This window comes from Otolemur garnettii, unplaced genomic scaffold (assembly GCF_000181295.1).
Source record: "Otolemur garnettii isolate 467f Iridium unplaced genomic scaffold, OtoGar3 scaffold00092, whole genome shotgun sequence".
NCBI lineage: Eukaryota > Metazoa > Chordata > Mammalia > Primates > Galagidae > Otolemur > Otolemur garnettii.
The window spans coordinates 129,556-135,441 of record NW_003852487.1 but is presented as its reverse complement, the minus strand read 5'-3'; the positions used below and the strand labels follow the sequence as shown (position 1 = coordinate 135,441).

General features: G+C 41.9%; 1 protein-coding gene across 2 annotated transcripts in view; it reads left to right on the top strand.

The window, feature by feature from the left end:
* DAGLB (diacylglycerol lipase beta) overlaps positions 1-5,886 on the top strand; it is a 47,357-nt gene that overhangs the window by 2,757 nt on the left and 38,714 nt on the right. The gene's annotated exons all lie outside the window — the stretch shown is intronic.

Sequence of the window (5,886 nt, the reverse complement as noted above, 5' to 3'; positions counted from 1 at the left end):
TTTTTTTTTTTTTTTGAGACAGTGTTATTCTGTCACCTAGGCTAGAGTGCTCTGGCATCATAGTAGCTCACTGTTACTCAAACTCCTGGGCTCAAGCAATCCTGCCTCAGTCTCCTGAGTACCTGGGACAACAGTCATATGCTACCATGCTTGGCAAATTTTTCTTTTTTTGTGTGGAAATGGGAGTCTTGAACTCCTGGTGGCTTTAAGCAGTCTTCCTGCCTCTGCCTCCCACAGTGCTGAAATTGTAGGTGTAAGCCACTGTGCCCAACCTGGTCCAGCTTCTTAAATTTAGCATAATGTTTTCAAGGTTTATCCATGTTGTAGCATGTGTCAGTACTTCATTCCTTTTTTTTTTTGGCTGAGGCTGAGTTTGAACCCGCCACTTCTGGCATATGGGGCCAGCGCCCTACTGCTTTGAACCACAGGCGCCGCCCCAACTTCATTCCTTTTTATGACTGAATAATATTGCATTGAATGGATATACCACATTTTATTTATCCATTTGTCAGTTGGTGGACATTTTGATTGGGTTCTACTTTTTGGCTATTACAAATAATGCTCCAGTGAGTATTTACATACAGATTTTGTACAGACATGTTTTCATTTCTTTTAGGTATGCACCTAGGAGTGGAATTGCTGACTCTTATGGTAACTCTGCGTTTAACCTCTTGAAGAACTACTAGGCTTTTCCAAACAGCTGTACCATTTTTTTTTTCTTTTGAGACAGAGTCTTACTACATCACCCTTGGTAGAGTGCTGTGGCGTCACAGCTCACAGCAACCTCAAACTCTTAGGCTTAAGTGATTCACTTGTCTCAGCCTCCCAAGTAGCTAAGACTACAGGTTCCTGCCACAACGCCCAGCTATGTTTTTGATTGCAGTTGTCATTGTTGTATAGCTGTCCCAGACCAGGTTCAAACCCGCCACCCTCAGTGTATGTGGCTGGCACCCTACCCACTAAGCTACAGGTGCCCCCTAGCTTTCTTTTCTTTCTTTCTTTCTTTTTTTTCCTCACTGCATTGCCCTCAGTAGAGTGCTGTGGTGTCACAGCTCACAGCAACCTCCAACTCCTGGGCTTAAGCAACTCCCTTGCCTCAGCTTCCCAAGTAGCTGGGATGACAGGCCCCCTCCACAATGGCCAGCTACTTTTTGGTTGCAGATGTCATTGTTGTTTAGCAGGCCTGGGCCAGGCTCGAACTTGCCAGCCTTGGTGTATATGGCCAGTGCCCTACTCACTGAGCTGTGGGTGCTGAGCCAAACAGCTGTACCATTTTATATTCCCACCACCAGTGTGTAAGTGTTGTAATTTCTCAACATCTTTACCAACACTTTTTATTTGACTATTTGATTGTAGCCATCCTAGTGAGTATGAGGTGGTATCTCTCTCTTTTTTTAATCTCATGGTTTTGATTTGCATTTCCTTGGTGACAGATGATGTTGAGCATCCTTTCACATGCTTTTGGCCATTTGTATATCAACAGACATTACAACGTCTATTCAGAGGGCACCTGTGGCTCAGTGGGTAGGGCATCAGCCCCATATACCCAGGGTGGCAGGTTCAAATCCAGCCCCAGCCAAACTGCAACAAAAAAATAGCCGGGCAGTGTGGTGGCACCTGTAGTCTTAGCTGTTGGGAGGCTAAGGCAAGAGAATCGCCTAAGCCCAGGAGTTGGAGGTTGCTGTGACACCACGGCACTTTGCTAAGGTCGATAGAGTGAGACTCTGTCTCTAAAAAAATAAGTCTATTCAGATCCTTTGCTCAATTTTAAACTAGTTTATTTATATTTTTATTTTGAGTTGTAAGAATTATACCAATTTTTTTTTTTTTTGTGAGACCGAGTCTCAAGTTGTCACCCTTAGTAGAGCATGGCGGCATCACAGCTCACAGCAGCCTCCAACTCTTGGGCTTAAGTGATTCTCTTGCCTCAGCCCCCCAAGTAGCTGGTACTACAGGTACCTGCCACAATGCCCAGCTATTTTTTGTTCCAGTTGTCATGGTTGTTTAGCTGGCCCAGCCTAGATGTGAACCAACCAGCCTCAGTGTATGTGGCTGGCGCTGTAACCACTGTGCTATAGGCGCCGAGCCAAGTGTTAAACCTATTCTTAATTTAATTTTTTTTACATGTTATAATTTTCTGCAATCATTTAACTGAGAATGTATTTGGAAATGTTAGAAACCTGTGCTTGATTGCTCTGGTTCTTAGGATGAACTAAGCACTCTGGTGACTAATAAAGAGATGCATTAGTAAATAAAAGTCCACCACTTAGAGGCAGCAGGCTGTATGGCATGACACCATGCACCATGTTAAGTGTGCTCGAATCAAGATGTAGTTGGTACGCTTATCAGCTTCTAGATGATAAACTGAGAGAAGTGGGTGATACAGTGGCTATCAGAATCAAGATCATCTTGACAATTTGGAATGATAGATTGAAACATAGAACATGTTCTCTCATGGGAGAAATGTGGAGGGGAGAAATGTTAGTGGCAAAGTGTTTCTTGAGAAAAAGACCTTAGGGTTTTGGATAACCAAGAAGAGTGGCTATGCCCACTTGCTATTATAATACATGGAAAATAGAGCCCTTGTGTACTTTATTTTTGAGATAGTCTCATTATGTCGCCCTCAGCAGAGTGCCATGGTGTCACAGCTCATAGCAACCTCAAACTCTTGAGCTTAAGAGATTCTCTTGCCTCAGCCTCCCAAGTAGCTGGGACTACAGGCACCCACCACAACACTCGGCTATTTTTTTTGTTGTAGTTATTGTTGTTTAGCAGGCCTGCGCTGGGTTCGAACCCTGGTATATGTGGCTGGTGCCCTAACCACTGAGCTACAGGCACCTCTTGTGTACTTTAGTATGCCCCTAAAAACATGGAGCATGGGGTCTGGATCAAAGAAGATTCCAGTTCTATGGTCAGTGTTGGCCCTAGACCAACCAGTAGATCTAGGTTGTCATTGGTGCTGGATGCTGAAGGAAAAGAAGAAACTTAACGTGCCCATTAAGTGTACAACGTGGCTTTAGCATTGTGGGGGGTTCTTAATAAAGGTGAAGTATTCACACTGGTGTCATTTTAGATATAGCATTATCTTACTTTTTTGCCTTTTTTGTTCATGCCATATTCTGGTTAGGCCACCGAGTTTATAACTGTAGTATGTGGGTCATTACAAAAGTTTCAAGATGTACAAAAATTAAGAAACAAAATCCATGTGTATAGAAACAAATAAAACCCTCCCAGCAATACCAATAAACTGAGCAAATAGAAGCTTACACAAAGGATTAGAAAGGACTCTTCTGACTGTTTCAGAGCTGTCTCAGAACTTTTATAGTGACCCACATAGTAGGTTTGAATTGGAAGCAGTGAGTGTAAATTTTTTTCCCCTTAAATATTTGTTTTTCTTCAGATACTTCTGCTGGTATCAAGGCACATTCACATACCTGTGATAGATGCTCATATTCATTCAGTACTTTCCTCCCAGATACTGGCATGATGACTGTGACATCACACACTTGTGGTCAGAGCTCAGAAATCACTTACAGGTTGTCTCAGATTATCCCAGGTGTTTGCCATCTCACAACCTCCTCCAAATGGAACCCAGTTTTGTCAGTCTGTCCTCTGCCCCAATCCCACATGTACCAAGTATGTGTCAGAGAAGCAGGCCCTAGGCCCAGCTCAGGAATGAATTCCTGTCAGTGAATGGTTCAGGAATGGACATGAGACCTGATTTGGCCAATGAAAGGGAGAGTTTGGTGAAAGGTTCTGGGAAAGTGCTTCCTATTCCTCTAGGAAAGATCCAGTAGCCACATATCGCTCTTCTGTATGATGCTGTGTCTTTATTCCTGGGCTGACCAGAGGGGGAGAGAGCTGTGAAAAGCACCGGGGTGGGGTGGGGTGGGGGGGGTTGGCGGGGGGTGGGGGGGGTGCAGAGCCCAGAGTGCTGAGTCAAGGCTGCCCAGACACCATCCTGCCTCTGTGCTTCAGTCCCTTGAGTCAGTACAGTTCCTTCCTGCTTTTAAAATAGTTTGAGTTGAATTTTCTATTACTTGTAGCTAGAGATCCCAACCAAACTGAAAATAATATTTTATAAAAACATGTTAGTTTAATTGCCAGTTACTACAGTTTTTGTCTTTTTTTTTTTTTTGCAGTTTTTGGCCGGGGCTCGGTTTGAACCTGCCACCTCTGGCATATGGGACTGGCGCCCTACTCCTTTGAGCCACAGGCGCTGCCCCAGTTTTGTCTTTTTTTAAATAGTATTACTCTTTTGCCCTGAGTAGAGTGCCATGCCATCAGCCTGGCTTACGGCAACCTTGAACTCTTGGGCTTCAGCAGTCCTCTTGCCTCAACCTCCTGAGTGGCTTGGATTACAGGTGTGTGCCACTATGCTTGGCTAGTTTTTTCTGTTTTTATTAGAGATGGGGTCTTTGCTCAGGTCTGGAACGCTTAAACTCAAGCAATCCAGTTACCTCAGCCTCCCAGACTGCTAGGATGACAGGCTTGAGCCACAGTGCCTGGCTAATTATTACAAATAATTAACATCATATGCTATATTAAAAATATTATGTAAATCTTATGAAGAATGCCATAAAAAAGGTTTAAAAAAGACAAACGAGGAAAAAAATTTGTAACACATAAGACAAAGAGGCAATATTTGTAGTATACAAGGGCTTCTATAATAAAAAAGAACAAAAATTGTAGAAAAAATGGGTAATGAACATGACCAGTAAAGGAAATATAAATGATTTCTATACAATATTCAGCATATTGTTGGTGGGAGTGTAAATTGGTTGAATCCTTGGAGGCCAGGTTCTGTATATGTATGTGTCAATTTTTTGCCTATATATTTGCATTTGTGCAAGCAAATACTTGTGAGGATCTTCATTGCAGTGTTGTTTGTAGGAACCAAAGATCAGAACAAGCTAAATGCCTAACAAGTTCTGCTGGTTAGGGTCAGGCAGGTGGTTCACGCCTATAATCCTAGCACACTGGGAGGCCAAGGCAGGTGGATCACTTGAGCTCAGGTGAGACCAGCCTGAGTAAGAGCTAGACCCATCTCTAAAAATAGCTGGGCATTGTGGTGGGTGACTGTAGTCCCAGTTACTTGGGAGGCAAGAGGATCATTTGAGTCCAAGAGTTTGAGGTTGTTGTGAGTTATGACGCCATGGTACTCTACCAAGGACCACAAAGTGGGCCTCTGTCTCAAAAACAAAAAAGTTCAACTGGTTAGGTAAACTGTTTCTCCATATGATGATCTACTCTATACCTGTTAAAAATGAAAAAATTCTTTGTGAACAAAGGAATGATTTCCAAGATGTTGAGGCAGAGGACAGTCTGTGTAATTTGCTGCATTTTTCTAAATGCTATATACATTTTGTTTAAGCACAGACTTTCTAGGAGGATTCTCAAGTCACTGGTTTATTTCTAGGGAAGGTAACTGAAGGACTGGGAGTTCAGGGGTGGGAGGTAAGGCTTAAAATTTACCTTATACCTACTTTACTATTTAGGGTTTTTTTTACCTTTTGGTCTCTTACCTGCACAAAATCGATGAGTTTTTTACAAATTGCAAATTTTAGGTATATTTTAAAATTTTATTTTGTAATTTTATTTTTAATGGATAGGTAATTTCTGTTGCCTCTGTATTTTATAATCCCAATAATCTGTCCTTTGAACTGAAAGATAATGTTTATTTAGCTTTTGGTTGATATTCTCCTCTACAAGAAAATCACAAGTTGTAGAGGGAACATTTGGAACAAATAGAATTCATTCATCTTTATTCAAATGACTGGTCCTCTTTTTCTTGTCATAAAGGTAAATAGCTTAGCTTAGTTGGGAAAAAAAAATCTTTTCTCTTTCTCTCTCTCTCTCTTTTTTTCTTTTCTTTTTTTTTTTTTT